This window comes from Puma concolor, chromosome E1, assembly GCF_028749965.1.
Source record: "Puma concolor isolate L17-30 chromosome E1, mPumCon1.1.hap2, whole genome shotgun sequence".
NCBI classification, from domain to species: domain Eukaryota; kingdom Metazoa; phylum Chordata; class Mammalia; order Carnivora; family Felidae; genus Puma; species Puma concolor.
Window position 1 is genome coordinate 46,249 of NC_141680.1, and position 21,803 is coordinate 68,051.

Sequence of the window (21,803 nt, forward strand, 5' to 3'; positions counted from 1 at the left end):
CCCGGCATCCAAGCCCTGAGTCATTACCTTGGCTCACCGTGGGTGAAGTCGCTCCCTGTACCTGAGAGAAAGGGTTCACAGGACCCGAAACAGCCTCCAGACCCTGGGGACTCAGTGCAGAGATTACCCGCAAAGGTCCGAGGCATTGGAGACCCAGAATGGGAAGTGCCCCGCTCGCCCCTGGCCTCCAGGCCCGGGGCTGCTCGCCCCGGGCCTCCTCGCCCGGGGCTGCTCGCCCCTCGCCCGGGGCTGCTCGCCCCGGGCCTCCTCGCCCGGGGCTGCTCGCCCCGGGCCTCCTCGCCCGGGGCTGCTCGCCCCGGGCCTCCAGGCCCGGGCTGCTCGCCCCGGGCCTCCTCGCCCGGGGCTGCTCGCCCCTCGCCCGGGGCTGCTCGCCCCGGGCCTCCTCGCCCGGGGCTCCTCGCCCCGGGCCTCCTCGCCCGGGGCTGCTCTCCCCGGGCCTCCAGGCCCGGGCTGCTCGCCCCGGGCCTCCTCGCCCGGGGCTGCTCGCCCCGGGCCTCCTCGCCCGGGGCTGCTCGCCCCGGGCCTCCTCGCCCGGGGCTGCTCGCCCCGGGCCTCCTCGCCCGGGGCTGCTCGCCCCGGGCCTCCTCGCCCGGGGCTGCTCGCCCCGGGCCTCCTCGCCCGGGGCTGCTCGCCCCGGGCCTCCTCGCCCGGGGCTGCTCGCCCCGGGCCTCCTCGCCCGGGGCTGCTCGCCCCTCGCCCGGGGCTGCTCGCCCCGGGCCTCCTCGCCCGGGGCTGCTCGCCCCGGGCCTCCTCGCCCGGGGCTGCTCGCCCCGGGCCTCCTCGCCCGGTGCTGCTCGCCCCGGGCCTCCTCGCCCGGGGCTGCTCGCCCCGGGCCTCCAGGCCCGGGCTGCTCGCCCCGGGCCTCCTCGCCCGGGGCTGCTCGCCCCGGGCCTCCAGGCCCGGGGCTGCTCGCCCCGGGCCTCCAGGCCCGGGGCTGCTCGCCCCGGGCCTCCAGGCCCGGGGCTGCTCGCCCCGGGCCTCCAGGCCCGGGGCTGCTCGCCCCGGGCCTCCAGGCCCGGGGCTGCTCGCCCCGGGCCTCCAGGCCCGGGGCTGCTCGCCCCGGGCCTCCAGGCCCGGGGCTGCTCGCCCCGGGCCTCCAGGCCCGGGCCTGCTCGCCCCGGGCCTCCAGGCCCGGGGCTGCTCGCCCCGGGCCTCCAGGCCCGGGGCTGCTCGCCCCGGGCCTCCAGGCCCGGGGCTGCTCGCCCCGGGCCTCCAGGCCCGGGGCTGCTCGCCCCGGGCCTCCAGGCCCGGGGCTGCTCGCCCCGGGCCTCCTCGCCCGGGGCTGCTCGCCCCGGGCCTCCTCGCCCGGGGCTGCTCGCCCCGGGCCTCCTCGCCCGGGGCTGCTCTCCCCGGGCCTCCAGGCCCGGGCTGCTCGCCCCGGGCCTCCTCGCCCGGGGCTGCTCGCCCCGGGCCTCCTCGCCCGGGGCTGCTCGCCCCGGGCCTCCTCGCCCGGGGCTGCTCGCCCCGGGCCTCCTCGCCCGGGGCTGCTCGCCCCGGGCCTCCTCGCCCGGGGCTGCTCGCCCCGGGCCTCCTCGCCCGGGGCTGCTCGCCCCGGGCCTCCTCGCCCGGGGCTGCTCGCCCCGGGCCTCCTCGCCCGGGGCTGCTCGCCCCGGGCCTCCTCGCCCGGGGCTGCTCGCCCCGGGCCTCCTCGCCCGGGGCTGCTCGCCCCGGGCCTCCAGGCCCGGGCTGCTCGCCCCGGGCCTCCTCGCCCGGGGCTGCTCGCCCCGGGCCTCCTCGCCCGGGGCTGCTCGCCCCGGGCCTCCTCGCCCGGGGCTGCTCGCCCCGGGCCTCCTCGCCCGGGGCTGCTCGCCCCGGGCCTCCAGGCCCGGGGCTGCTCGCCCCGGGCCTCCAGGCCCGGGCCTGCTCGCCCCGGGCCTCCAGGCCCGGGCCTGCTCGCCCCGGGCCTCCAGGCCCGGGCCTGCTCGCCCCGGGCCTCCAGGCCCGGGGCTGCTCGCCCCGGGCCTCCAGGCCCGGGGCTGCTCGCCCCGGGCCTCCAGGCCCGGGGCTGCTCGCCCCGGGCCTCCAGGCCCGGGGCTGCTCGCCCCGGGCCTCCAGGCCCGGGGCTGCTCGCCCCGGGCCTCCAGGCCCGGGGCTGCTCGCCCCGGGCCTCCTCGCCCGGGGCTGCTCGCCCCGGGCCTCCTCGCCCGGGGCTGCTCGCCCCGGGCCTCCTCGCCCGGGGCTGCTCGCCCCGGGCCTCCTCGCCCGGGGCTGCTCGCCCCGGGCCTCCTCGCCCGGGGCTGCTCGCCCCGGGCCTCCTCGCCCGGGGCTGCTCGCCCCGGGCCTCCAGGCCCGGGGCTGCTCGCCCCGGGCCTCCAGGCCCGGGGCTGCTCGCCCCGGGCCTCCTCGCCCGGGGCTGCTCGCCCCGGGCCTCCTCGCCCGGGGCTGCTCGCCCCGGGCCTCCTCGCCCGGGGCTGCTCGCCCCGGGCCTCCTCGCCCGGGGCTGCTCGCCCCGGGCCTCCTCGCCCGGGGCTGCTCGCCCCGGGCCTCCTCGCCCGGGGCTGCTCGCCCCGGGCCTCCTCGCCCGGGGCTGCTCGCCCCGGGCCTCCTCGCCCGGGGCTGCTCGCCCCGGGCCTCCTCGCCCGGGGCTCCTCGCCCCGGGCCTCCTCGCCCGGGGCTGTCTCTTACCATGGCTAATCATGCCTGAAGCCTCTGCCTGTACCCGAGAGGAACGGGTCAGTTTATCCCACACAGCCTCCAGTCCATGGGGTCTAAGCTGAGAAAATTACGGGGAATGTTGGCGAAGTGGGAGACACAGAATCCCAAGCTGCCCCTCCAGGGGCTATGCAGCAAGCACAAAATCCCAAGGAGACAGATGGCTGACTCCGAAAAGGAAACAAACCCTTCCTCTCGGCCCAGAAACTCCGGGGTTAGGTCCGAGAGTAGGGAAACACAGAATCCCAAACACCTGCTACGAGACCCGGCATCCAAGCCCTGAGTCATTACCTTGGCTCACCGTGGGTGAAGTCGCTCCCTGTACCTGAGAGAAAGGGTTCACAGGACCCGAAACAGCCTCCAGACCCTGGGGACTCAGTGCAGAGATTACCCGCAAAGGTCCGAGGCATTGGAGACCCAGAATGGGAAGTGCCCCGCTCGCCCCTGGCCTCCAGGCCCGGGGCTGCTCGCCCCGGGCCTCCTCGCCCGGGGCTGCTCGCCCCTCGCCCGGGGCTGCTCGCCCCGGGCCTCCTCGCCCGGGGCTGCTCGCCCCGGGCCTCCTCGCCCGGGGCTGCTCGCCCCGGGCCTCCAGGCCCGGGCTGCTCGCCCCGGGCCTCCTCGCCCGGGGCTGCTCGCCCCTCGCCCGGGGCTGCTCGCCCCGGGCCTCCTCGCCCGGGGCTCCTCGCCCCGGGCCTCCTCGCCCGGGGCTGCTCTCCCCGGGCCTCCAGGCCCGGGCTGCTCGCCCCGGGCCTCCTCGCCCGGGGCTGCTCGCCCCGGGCCTCCTCGCCCGGGGCTGCTCTCCCCGGGCCTCCTCGCCCGGGGCTGCTCGCCCCGGGCCTCCTCGCCCGGGACTGCTCGCCCCTCGCCCGGGGCTGCTCGCCCCGGGCCTCCTCGCCCGGGGCTGCTCGCCCCGGGCCTCCTCGCCCGGGGCTGCTCGCCCCGGGCCTCCTCGCCCGGGGCTGCTCGCCCCGGGCCTCCTCGCCCGGGGCTGCTCGCCCCGGGCCTCCTCGCCCGGGGCTGCTCGCCCCGGGCCTCCAGGCCCGGGCTGCTCGCCCCGGGCCTCCAGGCCCGGGGCTGCTCGCCCCGGGCCTCCAGGCCCGGGGCTGCTCGCCCCGGGCCTCCTCGCCCGGGGCTGCTCGCCCCGGGCCTCCTCGCCCGGGGCTGCTCGCCCCGGGCCTCCTCGCCCGGGGCTGCTCGCCCCGGGCCTCCTCGCCCGGGGCTGCTCGCCCCGGGCCTCCTCGCCCGGGGCTGCTCGCCCCGGGCCTCCTCGCCCGGGGCTGCTCGCCCCGGGCCTCCTCGCCCGGGGCTGCTCGCCCCGGGCCTCCAGGCCCGGGGCTGCTCGCCCCGGGCCTCCAGGCCCGGGGCTGCTCGCCCCGGGCCTCCAGGCCCGGGGCTGCTCGCCCCGGGCCTCCAGGCCCGGGGCTGCTCGCCCCGGGCCTCCAGGCCCGGGGCTGCTCGCCCCGGGCCTCCAGGCCCGGGCCTGCTCGCCCCGGGCCTCCAGGCCCGGGCCTGCTCGCCCCGGGCCTCCAGGCCCGGGGCTGCTCGCCCCGGGCCTCCAGGCCCGGGGCTGCTCGCCCCGGGCCTCCAGGCCCGGGCCTGCTCGCCCCGGGCCTCCAGGCCCGGGGCTGCTCGCCCCGGGCCTCCAGGCCCGGGGCTGCTCGCCCCGGGCCTCCTCGCCCGGGGCTGCTCGCCCCGGGCCTCCTCGCCCGGGGCTGCTCGCCCCGGGCCTCCTCGCCCGGGGCTGCTCGCCCCGGGCCTCCAGGCCCGGGGCTGCTCGCCCCGGGCCTCCAGGCCCGGGGCTGCTCGCCCCGGGCCTCCAGGCCCGGGGCTGCTCGCCCCGGGCCTCCAGGCCCGGGGCTGCTCGCCCCGGGCCTCCAGGCCCGGGGCTGCTCGCCCCGGGCCTCCTCGCCCGGGGCTGCTCGCCCCGGGCCTCCTCGCCCGGGGCTGCTCGCCCCGGGCCTCCTCGCCCGGGGCTGCTCGCCCCGGGCCTCCTCGCCCGGGGCTCCTCGCCCCGGGCCTCCTCGCCCGGGGCTCCTCGCCCCGGGCCTCCTCGCCCGGGGCTGTCTCTTACCATGGCTAATCATGCCTGAAGCCTCTGCCTGTACCCGAGAGGAACGGGTCAGTTTATCCCACACAGCCTCCAGTCCATGGGGTCTAAGCTGAGAAAATTACGGGGAATGTTGGCGAAGTGGGAGACACAGAATCCCAAGCTGCCCCTCCAGGGGCTATGCAGCAAGCACAAAATCCCAAGGAGACAGATGGCTGACTCCGAAAAGGAAACAAACCCTTCCTCTCGGCCCAGAAACTCCGGGGTTAGGTCCGAGAGTAGGGAAACACAGAATCCCAAACACCTGCTACGAGACCCGGCATCCAAGCCCTGAGTCATTACCTTGGCTCACCGTGGGTGAAGTCGCTCCCTGTACCTGAGAGAAAGGGTTCACAGGACCCGAAACAGCCTCCAGACCCTGGGGACTCAGTGCAGAGATTACCCGCAAAGGTCCGAGGCATTGGAGACCCAGAATGGGAAGTGCCCCGCTCGCCCCTGGCCTCCAGGCCCGGGGCTGCTCGCCCCGGGCCTCCTCGCCCGGGGCTGCTCGCCCCTCGCCCGGGGCTGCTCGCCCCGGGCCTCCTCGCCCGGGGCTGCTCGCCCCGGGCCTCCTCGCCCGGGGCTGCTCGCCCCGGGCCTCCAGGCCCGGGCTGCTCGCCCCGGGCCTCCTCGCCCGGGGCTGCTCGCCCCTCGCCCGGGGCTGCTCGCCCCGGGCCTCCTCGCCCGGGGCTCCTCGCCCCGGGCCTCCTCGCCCGGGGCTGCTCTCCCCGGGCCTCCAGGCCCGGGCTGCTCGCCCCGGGCCTCCTCGCCCGGGGCTGCTCGCCCCGGGCCTCCTCGCCCGGGGCTGCTCTCCCCGGGCCTCCTCGCCCGGGGCTGCTCGCCCCGGGCCTCCTCGCCCGGGACTGCTCGCCCCTCGCCCGGGGCTGCTCGCCCCGGGCCTCCTCGCCCGGGGCTGCTCGCCCCGGGCCTCCTCGCCCGGGGCTGCTCGCCCCGGGCCTCCTCGCCCGGGGCTGCTCGCCCCGGGCCTCCTCGCCCGGGGCTGCTCGCCCCGGGCCTCCTCGCCCGGGGCTGCTCGCCCCGGGCCTCCTCGCCCGGGGCTGCTCGCCCCGGGCCTCCAGGCCCGGGCTGCTCGCCCCGGGCCTCCAGGCCCGGGGCTGCTCGCCCCGGGCCTCCAGGCCCGGGGCTGCTCGCCCCGGGCCTCCTCGCCCGGGGCTGCTCGCCCCGGGCCTCCTCGCCCGGGGCTGCTCGCCCCGGGCCTCCTCGCCCGGGGCTGCTCGCCCCGGGCCTCCTCGCCCGGGGCTGCTCGCCCCGGGCCTCCTCGCCCGGGGCTGCTCGCCCCGGGCCTCCTCGCCCGGGGCTGCTCGCCCCGGGCCTCCAGGCCCGGGGCTGCTCGCCCCGGGCCTCCAGGCCCGGGGCTGCTCGCCCCGGGCCTCCAGGCCCGGGGCTGCTCGCCCCGGGCCTCCAGGCCCGGGGCTGCTCGCCCCGGGCCTCCAGGCCCGGGCCTGCTCGCCCCGGGCCTCCAGGCCCGGGCCTGCTCGCCCCGGGCCTCCAGGCCCGGGGCTGCTCGCCCCGGGCCTCCAGGCCCGGGGCTGCTCGCCCCGGGCCTCCAGGCCCGGGCCTGCTCGCCCCGGGCCTCCAGGCCCGGGGCTGCTCGCCCCGGGCCTCCAGGCCCGGGGCTGCTCGCCCCGGGCCTCCTCGCCCGGGGCTGCTCGCCCCGGGCCTCCTCGCCCGGGGCTGCTCGCCCCGGGCCTCCTCGCCCGGGGCTGCTCGCCCCGGGCCTCCAGGCCCGGGGCTGCTCGCCCCGGGCCTCCAGGCCCGGGGCTGCTCGCCCCGGGCCTCCAGGCCCGGGGCTGCTCGCCCCGGGCCTCCAGGCCCGGGGCTGCTCGCCCCGGGCCTCCAGGCCCGGGGCTGCTCGCCCCGGGCCTCCTCGCCCGGGGCTGCTCGCCCCGGGCCTCCTCGCCCGGGGCTGCTCGCCCCGGGCCTCCTCGCCCGGGGCTGCTCGCCCCGGGCCTCCTCGCCCGGGGCTGCTCGCCCCGGGCCTCCTCGCCCGGGGCTCCTCGCCCCGGGCCTCCTCGCCCGGGGCTCCTCGCCCCGGGCCTCCTCGCCCGGGGCTGTCTCTTACCATGGCTAATCATGCCTGAAGCCTCTGCCTGTACCCGAGAGGAACGGGTCAGTTTATCCCACACAGCCTCCAGTCCATGGGGTCTAAGCTGAGAAAATTACGGGGAATGTTGGCGAAGTGGGAGACACAGAATCCCAAGCTGCCCCTCCAGGGGCTATGCAGCAAGCACAAAATCCCAAGGAGACAGATGGCTGACTCCGAAAAGGAAACAAACCCTTCCTCTCGGCCCAGAAACTCCGGGGTTAGGTCCGAGAGTAGGGAAACACAGAATCCCAAACACCTGCTACGAGACCCGGCATCCAAGCCCTGAGTCATTACCTTGGCTCACCGTGGGTGAAGTCGCTCCCTGTACCTGAGAGAAAGGGTTCACAGGACCCGAAACAGCCTCCAGACCCTGGGGACTCAGTGCAGAGATTCCCCGCAAAGGTCCGAGGCATTGGAGACCCAGAATGGGAAGTGCCCCGCTCGCCCCTGGCCTCCAGGCCCGGGGCTGCTCGCCCCGGGCCTCCTCGCCCGGGGCTGCTCGCCCCTCGCCCGGGGCTGCTCGCCCCGGGCCTCCTCGCCCGGGGCTGCTCGCCCCGGGCCTCCTCGCCCGGGGCTGCTCGCCCCGGGCCTCCTCGCCCGGGGCTGCTCGCCCCGGGCCTCCAGGCCCGGGCTGCTCGCCCCGGGCCTCCTCGCCCGGGGCTGCTCGCCCCTCGCCCGGGGCTGCTCGCCCCGGGCCTCCTCGCCCGGGGCTCCTCGCCCCGGGCCTCCTCGCCCGGGGCTGCTCTCCCCGGGCCTCCAGGCCCGGGCTGCTCGCCCCGGGCCTCCTCGCCCGGGGCTGCTCGCCCCGGGCCTCCTCGCCCGGGGCTGCTCGCCCCGGGCCTCCTCGCCCGGGGCTGCTCGCCCCGGGCCTCCTCGCCCGGGGCTGCTCGCCCCTCGCCCGGGGCTGCTCGCCCCGGGCCTCCTCGCCCGGGGCTGCTCGCCCCGGGCCTCCTCGCCCGGGGCTGCTCGCCCCGGGCCTCCTCGCCCGGGGCTGCTCGCCCCGGGCCTCCAGGCCCGGGCTGCTCGCCCCGGGCCTCCTCGCCCGGGGCTGCTCGCCCCGGGCCTCCTCGCCCGGGGCTGCTCGCCCCGGGCCTCCAGGCCCGGGGCGGCTCGCCCCGGGCCTCCAGGCCCGGGGCGGCTCGCCCCGGGCCTCCAGGCCCGGGGCGGCTCGCCCCGGGCCTCCAGGCCCGGGGCGGCTCGCCCCGGGCCTCCAGGCCCGGGCCGGCTCGCCCCGGGCCTCCAGGCCCGGGCCTGCTCGCCCCGGGCCTCCAGGCCCGGGGCTGCTCGCCCCGGGCCTCCAGGCCCGGGGCTGCTCGCCCCGGGCCTCCAGGCCCGGGGCTGCTCGCCCCGGGCCTCCAGGCCCGGGGCTGCTCGCCCCGGGCCTCCAGGCCCGGGGCTGCTCGCCCCGGGCCTCCTCGCCCGGGGCTGCTCGCCCCGGGCCTCCTCGCCCGGGGCTGCTCGCCCCGGGCCTCCTCGCCCGGGGCTGCTCGCCCCGGGCCTCCTCGCCCGGGGCTGCTCGCCCCGGGCCTCCTCGCCCGGGGCTGCTCGCCCCGGGCCTCCAGGCCCGGGGCTGCTCGCCCCGGGCCTCCAGGCCCGGGGCTGCTCGCCCCGGGCCTCCAGGCCCGGGGCTGCTCGCCCCGGGCCTCCTCGCCCGGGGCTGCTCGCCCCGGGCCTCCTCGCCCGGGGCTGCTCGCCCCGGGCCTCCTCGCCCGGGGCTGCTCGCCCCGGGCCTCCTCGCCCGGGGCTGCTCGCCCCGGGCCTCCAGGCCCGGGGCTGCTCGCCCCGGGCCTCCTCGCCCGGGGCTGCTCGCCCCGGGCCTCCAGGCCCGGGGCTGCTCGCCCCGGGCCTCCTCGCCCGGGGCTGCTCGCCCCGGGCCTCCTCGCCCGGGGCTGCTCGCCCCGGGCCTCCTCGCCCGGGGCTCCTCGCCCCGGGCCTCCTCGCCCGGGGCTCCTCGCCCCGGGCCTCCTCGCCCGGGGCTGTCTCTTACCATGGCTAATCATGCCTGAAGCCTCTGCCTGTACCCGAGAGGAACGGGTCAGTTTATCCCACACAGCCTCCAGTCCATGGGGTCTAAGCTGAGAAAATTACGGGGAATGTTGGCGAAGTGGGAGACACAGAATCCCAAGCTGCCCCTCCAGGGGCTATGCAGCAAGCACAAAATCCCAAGGAGACAGATGGCTGACTCCGAAAAGGAAACAAACCCTTCCTCTCGGCCCAGAAACTCCGGGGTTAGGTCCGAGAGTAGGGAAACACAGAATCCCAAACACCTGCTACGAGACCCGGCATCCAAGCCCTGAGTCATTACCTTGGCTCACCGTGGGTGAAGTCGCTCCCTGTACCTGAGAGAAAGGGTTCACAGGACCCGAAACAGCCTCCAGACCCTGGGGACTCAGTGCAGAGATTACCCGCAAAGGTCCGAGGCATTGGAGACCCAGAATGGGAAGTGCCCCGCTCGCCCCTGGCCTCCAGGCCCGGGGCTGCTCGCCCCGGGCCTCCTCGCCCGGGGCTGCTCGCCCCTCGCCCGGGGCTGCTCGCCCCGGGCCTCCTCGCCCGGGGCTGCTCGCCCCGGGCCTCCTCGCCCGGGGCTGCTCGCCCCGGGCCTCCAGGCCCGGGCTGCTCGCCCCGGGCCTCCTCGCCCGGGGCTGCTCGCCCCTCGCCCGGGGCTGCTCGCCCCGGGCCTCCTCGCCCGGGGCTCCTCGCCCCGGGCCTCCTCGCCCGGGGCTGCTCTCCCCGGGCCTCCAGGCCCGGGCTGCTCGCCCCGGGCCTCCTCGCCCGGGGCTGCTCGCCCCGGGCCTCCTCGCCCGGGGCTGCTCGCCCCGGGCCTCCTCGCCCGGGGCTGCTCGCCCCGGGCCTCCTCGCCCGGGGCTGCTCGCCCCGGGCCTCCTCGCCCGGGACTGCTCGCCCCTCGCCCGGGGCTGCTCGCCCCGGGCCTCCTCGCCCGGGGCTGCTCGCCCCGGGCCTCCTCGCCCGGGGCTGCTCGCCCCGGGCCTCCTCGCCCGGGGCTGCTCGCCCCGGGCCTCCAGGCCCGGGGCTGCTCGCCCCGGGCCTCCAGGCCCGGGGCTGCTCGCCCCGGGCCTCCAGGCCCGGGCTGCTCGCCCCGGGCCTCCTCGCCCGGGGCTGCTCGCCCCGGGCCTCCTCGCCCGGGGCTGCTCGCCCCGGGCCTCCTCGCCCGGGGCTGCTCGCCCCGGGCCTCCTCGCCCGGGGCTGCTCGCCCCGGGCCTCCTCGCCCGGGGCTGCTCGCCCCGGGCCTCCAGGCCCGGGGCTGCTCGCCCCGGGCCTCCAGGCCCGGGGCTGCTCGCCCCGGGCCTCCAGGCCCGGGGCTGCTCGCCCCGGGCCTCCAGGCCCGGGGCTGCTCGCCCCGGGCCTCCAGGCCCGGGGCTGCTCGCCCCGGGCCTCCAGGCCCGGGGCTGCTCGCCCCGGGCCTCCAGGCCCGGGGCTGCTCGCCCCGGGCCTCCAGGCCCGGGGCTGCTCCCCCGGGCCTCCAGGCCCGGGGCTGCTCGCCCCGGGCCTCCAGGCCCGGGGCTGCTCGCCCCGGGCCTCCAGGCCCGGGGCTGCTCGCCCCGGGCCTCCTCGCCCGGGGCTGCTCGCCCCGGGCCTCCTCGCCCGGGGCTGCTCGCCCCGGGCCTCCTCGCCCGGGGCTGCTCGCCCCGGGCCTCCTCGCCCGGGGCTGCTCGCCCCGGGCCTCCAGGCCCGGGGCTGCTCGCCCCGGGCCTCCAGGCCCGGGGCTGCTCGCCCCGGGCCTCCAGGCCCGGGGCTGCTCGCCCCGGGCCTCCAGGCCCGGGGCTGCTCGCCCCGGGCCTCCTCGCCCGGGGCTGCTCGCCCCGGGCCTCCTCGCCCGGGGCTGCTCGCCCCGGGCCTCCTCGCCCGGGGCTGTCTCTTACCATGGCTAATCATGCCTGAAGCCTCTGCCTGTACCCGAGAGGAACGGGTCAGTTTATCCCACACAGCCTCCAGTCCATGGGGTCTAAGCTGAGAAAATTACGGGGAATGTTGGCGAAGTGGGAGACACAGAATCCCAAGCTGCCCCTCCAGGGGCTATGCAGCAAGCACAAAATCCCAAGGAGACAGATGGCTGACTCCGAAAAGGAAACAAACCCTTCCTCTCGGCCCAGAAACTCCGGGGTTAGGTCCGAGAGTAGGGAAACACAGAATCCCAAACACCTGCTACGAGACCCGGCATCCAAGCCCTGAGTCATTACCTTGGCTCACCGTGGGTGAAGTCGCTCCCTGTACCTGAGAGAAAGGGTTCACAGGACCCGAAACAGCCTCCAGACCCTGGGGACTCAGTGCAGAGATTACCCGCAAAGGTCCGAGGCATTGGAGACCCAGAATGGGAAGTGCCCCGCTCGCCCCTGGCCTCCAGGCCCGGGGCTGCTCGCCCCGGGCCTCCTCGCCCGGGGCTGCTCGCCCCTCGCCCGGGGCTGCTTGCCCCGGGCCTCCTCGCCCGGGGCTGCTCGCCCCGGGCCTCCTCGCCCGGGGCTGCTCGCCCCGGGCCTCCAGGCCCGGGCTGCTCGCCCCGGGCCTCCTCGCCCGGGGCTGCTCGCCCCTCGCCCGGGGCTGCTCGCCCCGGGCCTCCTCGCCCGGGGCTCCTCGCCCCGGGCCTCCTCGCCCGGGGCTGCTCTCCCCGGGCCTCCAGGCCCGGGCTGCTCGCCCCGGGCCTCCTCGCCCGGGGCTGCTCGCCCCGGGCCTCCTCGCCCGGGGCTGCTCGCCCCGGGCCTCCTCGCCCGGGGCTGCTCGCCCCGGGCCTCCTCGCCCGGGGCTGCTCGCCCCGGGCCTCCTCGCCCGGGGCTGCTCTCCCCGGGCCTCCTCGCCCGGGGCTGCTCGCCCCGGGCCTCCTCGCCCGGGACTGCTCGCCCCTCGCCCGGGGCTGCTCGCCCCGGGCCTCCTCGCCCGGGGCTGCTCGCCCCGGGCCTCCTCGCCCGGGGCTGCTCGCCCCGGGCCTCCTCGCCCGGGGCTGCTCGCCCCGGGCCTCCTCGCCCGGGGCTGCTCGCCCCGGGCCTCCAGGCCCGGGCTGCTCGCCCCGGGCCTCCAGGCCCGGGGCTGCTCGCCCCGGGCCTCCAGGCCCGGGGCTGCTCGCCCCGGGCCTCCAGGCCCGGGGCTGCTCGCCCCGGGCCTCCTCGCCCGGGGCTGCTCGCCCCGGGCCTCCTCGCCCGGGGCTGCTCGCCCCGGGCCTCCTCGCCCGGGGCTGCTCGCCCCGGGCCTCCTCGCCCGGGGCTGCTCGCCCCGGGCCTCCTCGCCCGGGGCTGCTCGCCCCGGGCCTCCAGGCCCGGGGCTGCTCGCCCCGGGCCTCCAGGCCCGGGGCTGCTCGCCCCGGGCCTCCAGGCCCGGGGCTGCTCGCCCCGGGCCTCCAGGCCCGGGGCTGCTCGCCCCGGGCCTCCAGGCCCGGGCCTGCTCGCCCCGGGCCTCCAGGCCCGGGGCTGCTCGCCCCGGGCCTCCAGGCCCGGGGCTGCTCGCCCCGGGCCTCCAGGCCCGGGCCTGCTCGCCCCGGGCCTCCAGGCCCGGGCCTGCTCGCCCCGGGCCTCCAGGCCCGGGGCTGCTCGCCCCGGGCCTCCAGGCCCGGGGCTGCTCGCCCCGGGCCTCCAGGCCCGGGGCTGCTCGCCCCGGGCCTCCAGGCCCGGGGCTGCTCGCCCCGGGCCTCCAGGCCCGGGGCTGCTCGCCCCGGGCCTCCAGGCCCGGGGCTGCTCGCCCCGGGCCTCCAGGCCCGGGGCTGCTCGCCCCGGGCCTCCAGGCCCGGGGCTGCTCGCCCCGGGCCTCCAGGCCCGGGGCTGCTCGCCCCGGGCCTCCTCGCCCGGGGCTGCTCGCCCCGGGCCTCCTCGCCCGGGGCTGCTCGCCCCGGGCCTCCTCGCCCGGGGCTGCTCGCCCCGGGCCTCCAGGCCCGGGGCTGCTCGCCCCGGGCCTCCAGGCCCGGGGCTGCTCGCCCCGGGCCTCCTCGCCCGGGGCTGCTCGCCCCGGGCCTCCTCGCCCGGGGCTGCTCGCCCCGGGCCTCCTCGCCCGGGGCTGCTCGCCCCGGGCCTCCTCGCCCGGGGCTCCTCGCCCCGGGCCTCCTCGCCCGGGGCTCCTCGCCCCGGGCCTCCTCGCCCGGGGCTGTCTCTTACCATGGCTAATCATGCCTGAAGCCTCTGCCTGTACCCGAGAGGAACGGGTCAGTTTATCCCACACAGCCTCCAGTCCATGGGGTCTAAGCTGAGAAAATTACGGGGAATGTTGGCGAAGTGGGAGACACAGAATCCCAAGCTGCCCCTCCAGGGGCTATGCAGCAAGCACAAAATCCCAAGGAGACAGATGGCTGACTCCGAAAAGGAAACAAACCCTTCCTCTCGGCCCAGAAACTCCGGGGTTAGGTCCGAGAGTAGGGAAACACAGAATCCCAAACACCTGCTACGAGACCCGGCATCCAAGCCCTGAGTCATTACCTTGGCTCACCGTGGGTGAAGTCGCTCCCTGTACCTGAGAGAAAGGGTTCACAGGACCCGAAACAGCCTCCAGACCCTGGGGACTCAGTGCAGAGATTACCCGCAAAGGTCCGAGGCATTGGAGACCCAGAATGGGAAGTGCCCCGCTCGCCCCTGGCCTCCAGGCCCGGGGCTGCTCGCCCCGGGCCTCCTCGCCCGGGGCTGCTCGCCCCTCGCCCGGGGCTGCTCGCCCCGGGCCTCCTCGCCCGGGGCTGCTCGCCCCGGGCCTCCTCGCCCGGGGCTGCTCGCCCCGGGCCTCCTCGCCCGGGGCTGCTCGCCCCGGGCCTCCAGGCCCGGGCTGCTCGCCCCGGGCCTCCTCGCCCGGGGCTGCTCGCCCCTCGCCCGGGGCTGCTCGCCCCGGGCCTCCTCGCCCGGGGCTCCTCGCCCCGGGCCTCCTCGCCCGGGGCTGCTCTCCCCGGGCCTCCAGGCCCGGGCTGCTCGCCCCGGGCCTCCTCGCCCGGGGCTGCTCGCCCCGGGCCTCCTCGCCCGGGGCTGCTCGCCCCGGGCCTCCTCGCCCGGGGCTGCTCGCCCCGGGCCTCCTCGCCCGGGGCTGCTCGCCCCTCGCCCGGGGCTGCTCGCCCCGGGCCTCCTCGCCCGGGGCTGCTCGCCCCGGGCCTCCTCGCCCGGGGCTGCTCGCCCCGGGCCTCCTCGCCCGGGGCTGCTCGCCCCGGGCCTCCTCGCCCGGGGCTGCTCGCCCCGGGCCTCCAGGCCCGGGCTGCTCGCCCCGGGCCTCCTCGCCCGGGGCTGCTCGCCCCGGGCCTCCTCGCCCGGGGCTGCTCGCCCCGGGCCTCCTCGCCCGGGGCTGCTCGCCCCGGGCCTCCTCGCCCGGGGCTGCTCGCCCCGGGCCTCCTCGCCCGGGGCTGCTCGCCCCGGGCCTCCAGGCCCGGGGCTGCTCGCCCCGGGCCTCCAGGCCCGGGGCTGCTCGCCCCGGGCCTCCAGGCCCGGGGCTGCTCGCCCCGGGCCTCCAGGCCCGGGCCTGCTCGCCCCGGGCCTCCAGGCCCGGGGCTGCTCGCCCCGGGCCTCCAGGCCCGGGGCTGCTCGCCCCGGGCCTCCAGGCCCGGGGCTGCTCGCCCCGGGCCTCCAGGCCCGGGGCTGCTCGCCCCGGGCCTCCAGGCCCGGGGCTGCTCGCCCCGGGCCTCCAGGCCCGGGGCTGCTCGCCCCGGGCCTCCAGGCCCGGGGCTGCTCGCCCCGGGCCTCCAGGCCCGGGGCTGCTCGCCCCGGGCCTCCTCGCCCGGGGCTGCTCGCCCCGGGCCTCCTCGCCCGGGGCTGCTCGCCCCGGGCCTCCTCGCCCGGGGCTGCTCGCCCCGGGCCTCCTCGCCCGGGGCTGCTCGCCCCGGGCCTCCTCGCCCGGGGCTGCTCGCCCCGGGCCTCCAGGCCCGGGGCTGCTCGCCCCGGGCCTCCAGGCCCGGGGCTGCTCGCCCCGGGCCTCCAGGCCCGGGGCTGCTCGCCCCGGGCCTCCAGGCCCGGGGCTGCTCGCCCCGGGCCTCCTCGCCCGGGGCTGCTCGCCCCGGGCCTCCTCGCCCGGGGCTGCTCGCCCCGGGCCTCCTCGCCCGGGGCTGCTCGCCCCGGGCCTCCTCGCCCGGGGCTGCTCGCCCCGGGCCTCCAGGCCCGGGGCTGCTCGCCCCGGGCCTCCTCGCCCGGGGCTGCTCGCCCCGGGCCTCCTCGCCCGGGGCTGCTCGCCCCGGGCCTCCTCGCCCGGGGCTGCTCGCCCCGGGCCTCCAGGCCCGGGGCTGCTCGCCCCGGGCCTCCTCGCCCGGGGCTGCTCGCCCCGGGCCTCCAGGCCCGGGGCTGCTCGCCCCGGGCCTCCTCGCCCGGGGCTGCTCGCCCCGGGCCTCCTCGCCCGGGGCTGCTCGCCCCGGGCCTCCTCGCCCGGGGCTCCTCGCCCCGGGCCTCCTCGCCCGGGGCTCCTCGCCCCGGGCCTCCTCGCCCGGGGCTGTCTCTTACCATGGCTAATCATGCCTGAAGCCTCTGCCTGTACCCGAGAGGAACGGGTCAGTTTATCCCACACAGCCTCCAGTCCATGGGGTCTAAGCTGAGAAAATTACGGGGAATGTTGACGAAGTGGGAGACACAGAATCCCAAGCTGCCCCTCCAGGGGCTATGCAGCAAGCACAAAATCCCAAGGAGACAGATGGCTGACTCCGAAAAGGAAACAAACCCTTCCTCTCGGCCCAGAAACTCCGGGGTTAGGTCCGAGAGTAGGGAAACACAGAATCCCAAACACCTGCTACGAGACCCGGCATCCAAGCCCTGAGTCATTACCTTGGCTCACCGTGGGTGAAGTCGCTCCCTGTACCTGAGAGAAAGGGTTCACAGGACCCGAAACAGCCTCCAGACCCTGGGGACTCAGTGCAGAGATTACCCGCAAAGGTCCGAGGCATTGGAGACCCAGAATGGGAAGTGCCCCGCTCGCCCCTGGCCTCCAGGCCCGGGGCTGCTCGCCCCGGGCCTCCTCGCCCGGGGCTGCTCGCCCCTCGCCTCCTCGCCCGGGGCTGCTCGCCCCGGGCCTCCTCGCCCGGGGCTGCTCGCCCCGGGCCTCCTCGCCCGGGGCTGCTCGCCCCGGGCCTCCAGGCCCGGGCTGCTCGCCCCGGGCCTCCTCGCCCGGGGCTGCTCGCCCCTCGCCCGGGGCTGCTCGCCCCGGGCCTCCTCGCCCGGGGCTCCTCGCCCCGGGCCTCCTCGCCCGGGGCTGCTCTCCCCGGGCCTCCAGGCCCGGGATGCTCGCCCCGGGCCTCCTCGCCCGGGGCTGCTCGCCCCGGGCCTCCTCGCCCGGGGCTGCTCGCCCCGGGCCTCCTCGCCCGGGGCTGCTCGCCCCGGGCCTCCTCGCCCGGGGCTGCTCTCCCCGGGCCTCCTCGCCCGGGGCTGCTCGCCCCGGGCCTCCTCGCCCGGGACTGCTCGCCCCTCGCCCGGGGCTGCTCGCCCCGGGCCTCCTCGCCCGGGGCTGCTCGCCCCGGGCCTCCTCGCCCGGGGCTGCTCGCCCCGGGCCTCCAGGCCCGGGGCTGCTCGCCCCGGGCCTCCAGGCCCGGGGCTGCTCGCCCCGGGCCTCCAGGCCCGGGGCTGCTCGCCCCGGGCCTCCAGGCCCGGGGCTGCTCGCCCCGGGCCTCCTCGCCCGGGGCTGCTCGCCCCGGGCCTCCTCGCCCGGGGCTGCTCGCCCCGGGCCTCCTCGCCCGGGGCTGCTCGCCCCGGGCCTCCTCGCCCGGGGCTGCTCGCCCCGGGCCTCCAGGCCCGGGGCTGCTCGCCCCGGGCCTCCTCGCCCGGGGCTGCTCGCCCCGGGCCTCCAGGCCCGGGGCTGCTCGCCCCGGGCCTCCTCGCCCGGGGCTGCTCGCCCCGGGCCTCCTCGCCCGGGGCTCCTCGCCCCGGGCCTCCTCGCCCGGGGCTCCTCGCCCCGGGCCTCCTCGCCCGGGGCTCCTCGCCCCGGGCCTCCTCGCCCGGGGCTCCTCGCCCCGGGCCTCCTCGCCCGGGGCTGTCTCTTACCATGGCTAATCATGCCTGAAGCCTCTGCCTGTACCCGAGAGGAACGGGTCAGTTTATCCCACACAGCCTCCAGTCCATGGGGTCTAAGCTGAGAAAATTACGGGGAATGTTGGCGAAGTGGGAGACACAGAATCCCAAGCTGCCCCTCCAGGGGCTATGCAGCAAGCACAAAATCCCAAGGAGACAGATGGCTGACTCCGAAAAGGAAACAAACCCTTCCTCTCGGCCCAGAAACTCCGGGGTTAGGTCCGAGAGTAGGGAAACACAGAATCCCAAACACCTGCTACGAGACCCGGCATCCAAGCCCTGAGTCATTACCTTGGCTCACCGTGGGTGAAGTCGCTCCCTGTACCTGAGAGAAAGGGTTCACAGGACCCGAAACAGCCTCCAGACCCTGGGGACTCAGTGCAGAGATTACCCGCAAAGGTCCGAGGCATTGGAGACCCAGAATGGGAAGTGCCCCGCTCGCCCCTGGCCTCCAGGCCCGGGGCTGCTCGCCCCGGGCCTCCTCGCCCGGGGCTGCTCGCCCCTCGCCCGGGGCTGCTCGCCCCGGGCCTCCAGGCCCGGGGCTGCTCGCCCCGGGCCTCCAGGCCCGGGGCTGCTCGCCCCGGGCCTCCAGGCCCGGGGCTGCTCGCCCCGGGCCTCCAGGCCCGGGGCTGCTCGCCCCGGGCCTCCAGGCCCGGGGCTGCTCGCCCCGGGCCTCCAGGCCCGGGGCTGCTCGCCCCGGGCCTCCTCGCCCGGGGCTGCTCGCCCCGGGCCTCCTCGCCCGGGGCTGCTCGCCCCGGGCCTCCTCGCCCGGGGCTGCTCGCCCCGGGCCTCCTCGCCCGGGGCTGCTCGCCCCGGGCCTCCTCGCCCGGGGCTGCTCGCCCCGGGCCTCCAGGCCCGGGGCTGCTCGCCCCGGGCCTCCAGGCCCGGGGCTGCTCGCCCCGGGCCTCCAGGCCCGGGGCTGCTCGCCCCGGGCCTCCAGGCCCGGGGCTGCTCGCCCCGGGCCTCCAGGCCCGGGGCTGCTCGCCCCGGGCCTCCAGGCCCGGGGCTGCTCGCCCCGGGCCTCCAGGCCCGGGCCTGCTCGCCCCGGGCCTCCAGGCCCGGGGCTGCTCGCCCCGGGCCTCCAGGCCCGGGGCTGCTCGCCCCGGGCCTCCAGGCCCGGGCCTGCTCGCCCCGGGCCTCCAGGCCCGGGGCTGCTCGCCCCGGGCCTCCAGGCCCGGGGCTGCTCGCCCCGGGCCTCCTCGCCCGGGGCTGCTCGCCCCGGGCCTCCTCGCCCGGGGCTGCTCGCCCCGGGCCTCCTCGCCCGGGGCTGCTCGCCCCGGGCCTCCTCGCCCGGGGCTGCTCGCCCCGGGCCTCCAGGCCCGGGGCTGCTCGCCCCGGGCCTCCTCGCCCGGGGCTGCTCGCCCCGGGCCTCCAGGCCCGGGGCTGCTCGCCCCGGGCCTCCTCGCCCGGGGCTGCTCGCCCCGGGCCTCCTCGCCCGGGGCTGCTCGCCCCGGGCCTCCTCGCCCGGGGCTGCTCGCCCCGGGCCTCCTCGCCCGGGGCTGCTCGCCCCGGGCCTCCTCGCCCGGGGCTCCTCGCCCCGGGCCTCCTCGCCCGGGGCTCCTCGCCCCGGGCCTCCTCGCCCGGGGCTGTCTCTTACCATGGCTAATCATGCCTGAAGCCTCTGCCTGTACCCGAGAGGAACGGGTCAGTTTATCCCACACAGCCTCCAGTCCATGGGGTCTAAGCTGAGAAAATTACGGGGAATGTTGGCGAAGTGGGAGACACAGAATCCCAAGCTGCCCCTCCAGGGGCTATGCAGCAAGCACAAAATCCCAAGGAGACAGATGGCTGACTCCGAAAAGGAAACAAACCCTTCCTCTCGGCCCAGAAACTCCGGGGTTAGGTCCGAGAGTAGGGAAACACAGAATCCCAAACACCTGCTACGAGACCCGGCATCCAAGCCCTGAGTCATTACCTTGGCTCACCGTGGGTGAAGTCGCTCCCTGTACCTGAGAGAAAGGGTTCACAGGACCCGAAACAGCCTCCAGACCCTGGGGACTCAGTGCAGAGATTACCCGCAAAGGTCCGAGGCATTGGAGACCCAGAATGGGAAGTGCCCCGCTCGCCCCTGGCCTCCAGGCCCGGGGCTGCTCGCCCCGGGCCTCCTCGCCCGGGGCTGCTCGCCCCTCGCCCGGGGCTGCTCGCCCCGGGCCTCCTCGCCCGGGGCTGCTCGCCCCGGACCTCCTCGCCCGGGGCTGCTCGCCCCGGGCCTCCTCGCCCGGGGCTGCTCGCCCCGGGCCTCCAGGCCCGGGCTGCTCGCCCCGGGCCTCCTCGCCCGGGGCTGCTCGCCCCTCGCCCGGGGCTCCTCGCCCCGGGCCTCCTCGCCCGGGGCTCCTCGCCCCGGGCCTCCTCGCCCGGGGCTGCTCTCCCCGGGCCTCCAGGCCCGGGCTGCTCTCCCCGGGCCTCCTCGCCCGGGGCTGCTCGCCCCGGGCCTCCTCGCCCGGGGCTGCTCGCCCCGGGCCTCCTCGCCCGGGGCTGCTCGCCCCGGGCCTCCTCGCCCGGGGCTGCTCGCCCCGGGCCTCCTCGCCCGGGGCTGCTCGCCCCGGGCCTCCTCGCCCGGGGCTGCTCGCCCCGGGCCTCCTCGCCCGGGGCTGCTCGCCCCGGGCCTCCTCGCCCGGGGCTGCTCGCCCCGGGCCTCCTCGCCCGGGGCTGCTCGCCCCGGGCCTCCTCGCCCGGGGCTGCTCGCCCCGGGCCTCCTCGCCCGGGGCTGCTCGCCCCGGGCCTCCAGGCCCGGGCTGCTCGCCCCGGGCCTCCTCGCCCGGGGCTGCTCGCCCCGGGCCTCCTCGCCCGGGGCTGCTCGCCCCGGGCCTCCTCGCCCGGGGCTGCTCGCCCCGGGCCTCCTCGCCCGGGGCTGCTCGCCCCGGGCCTCCAGGCCCGGGGCTGCTCGCCCCGGGCCTCCAGGCCCGGGGCTGCTCGCCCCGGGCCTCCAGGCCCGGGGCTGCTCGCCCCGGGCCTCCAGGCCCGGGGCTGCTCGCCCCGGGCCTCCAGGCCCGGGGCTGCTCGCCCCGGGCCTCCAGGCCCGGGGCTGCTCGCCCCGGGCCTCCAGGCCCGGGGCTGCTCGCCCCGGGCCTCCAGGCCCGGGGCTGCTCGCCCCGGGCCTCCAGGCCCGGGGCTGCTCGCCCCGGGCCTCCAGGCCCGGGGCTGCTCGCCCCGGGCCTCCAGGCCCGGGCCTGCTCGCCCCGGGCCTCCAGGCCCGGGGCTGCTCGCCCCGGGCCTCCAGGCCCGGGGCTGCTCGCCCCGGGCCTCCAGGCCCGGGGCTGCTCGCCCCGGGCCTCCAGGCCCGGGGCTGCTCGCCCCGGGCCTCCAGGCCCGGGGCTGCTCGCCCCGGGCCTCCAGGCCCGGGGCTGCTCGCCCCGGGCCTCCTCGCCCGGGGCTGCTCGCCCCGGGCCTCCTCGCCCGGGGCTGCTCGCCCCGGGCCTCCTCGCCCGGGGCTGCTCGCCCCGGGCCTCCAGGCCCGGGGCTGCTCGCCCCGGGCCTCCAGGCCCGGGGCTGCTCGCCCCGGGCCTCCAGGCCCGGGGCTGCTCGCCCCGGGCCTCCAGGCCCGGGGCTGCTCGCCCCGGGCCTCCAGGCCCGGGGCTGCTCGCCCCGGGCCTCCAGGCCCGGGGCTGCTCGCCCCGGGCCTCCAGGCCCGGGGCTGCTCGCCCCGGGCCTCCTCGCCCGGGGCTGCTCGCCCCGGGCCTCCTCGCCCGGGGCTGCTCGCCCCGGGCCTCCTCGCCCGGGGCTGCTCGCCCCGGGCCTCCTCGCCCGGGGCTGCTCGCCCCGGGCCTCCAGGCCCGGGGCTGCTCGCCCCGGGCCTCCTCGCCCGGGGCTGCTCGCCCCGGGCCTCCAGGCCCGGGGCTGCTCGCCCCGGGCCTCCTCGCCCGGGGCTGCTCGCCCCGGGCCTCCTCGCCCGGGGCTCCTCGCCCCGGGCCTCCTCGCCCGGGGCTCCTCGCCCCGGGCCTCCTCGCCCGGGGCTCCTCGCCCCGGGCCTCCTCGCCCGGGGCTGTCTCTTACCATGGCTAATCATGCCTGAAGCCTCTGCCTGTACCCGAGAGGAACGGGTCAGTTTATCCCACACAGCCTCCAGTCCATAGGGTCTAAGCTGAGAAAATTACGGGGAATGTTGGCGAAGTGGGAGACACAGAATCCCAAGCTGCCCCTCCAGGGGCTATGCAGCAAGCACAAAATCCCAAGGAGACAGATGGCTGACTCCGAAAAGGAAACAAACCCTTCCTCTCGGCCCAGAAACTCCGGGGTTAGGTCCGAGAGTAGGGAAACACAGAATCCCAAACACCTGCTACGAGACCCGGCATCCAAGCCCTGAGTCATTACCTTGGCTCACCGTGGGTGAAGTCGCTCCCTGTACCTGAGAGAAAGGGTTCACAGGACCCGAAACAGCCTCCAGACCCTGGGGACTCAGTGCAGAGATTACCCGCAAAGGTCCGAGGCATTGGAGACCCAGAATGGGAAGTGCCCCGCTCGCCCCTGGCCTCCAGGCCCGGGGCTGCTCGCCCCGGGCCTCCTCGCCCGGGGCTGCTCGCCCCTCGCCCGGGGCTGCTCGCCCCGGGCCTCCTCGCCCGGGGCTGCTCGCCCCGGGCCTCCTCGCCCGGGGCTGCTCGCCCCGGGCCTCCAGGCCCGGGCTGCTCGCCCCGGGCCTCCTCGCCCGGGGCTGCTCGCCCCTCGCCCGGGGCTGCTCGCCCCGGGCCTCCTCGCCCGGGGCTCCTCGCCCCGGGCCTCCTCGCCCGGGGCTGCTCTCCCCGGGCCTCCAGGCCCGGGCTGCTCGCCCCGGGCCTCCTCGCCCGGGGCTGCTCGCCCCGGGCCTCCTCGCCCGGGGCTGCTCGCCCCGGGCCTCCTCGCCCGGGGCTGCTCGCCCCGGGCCTCCTCGCCCGGGGCTGCTCGCCCCGGGCCTCCTCGCCCGGGGCTGCTCGCCCCGGGCCTCCTCGCCCGGGGCTGCTCGCCCCGGGCCTCCTCGCCCGGGGCTGCTCGCCCCGGGCCTCCTCGCCCGGGG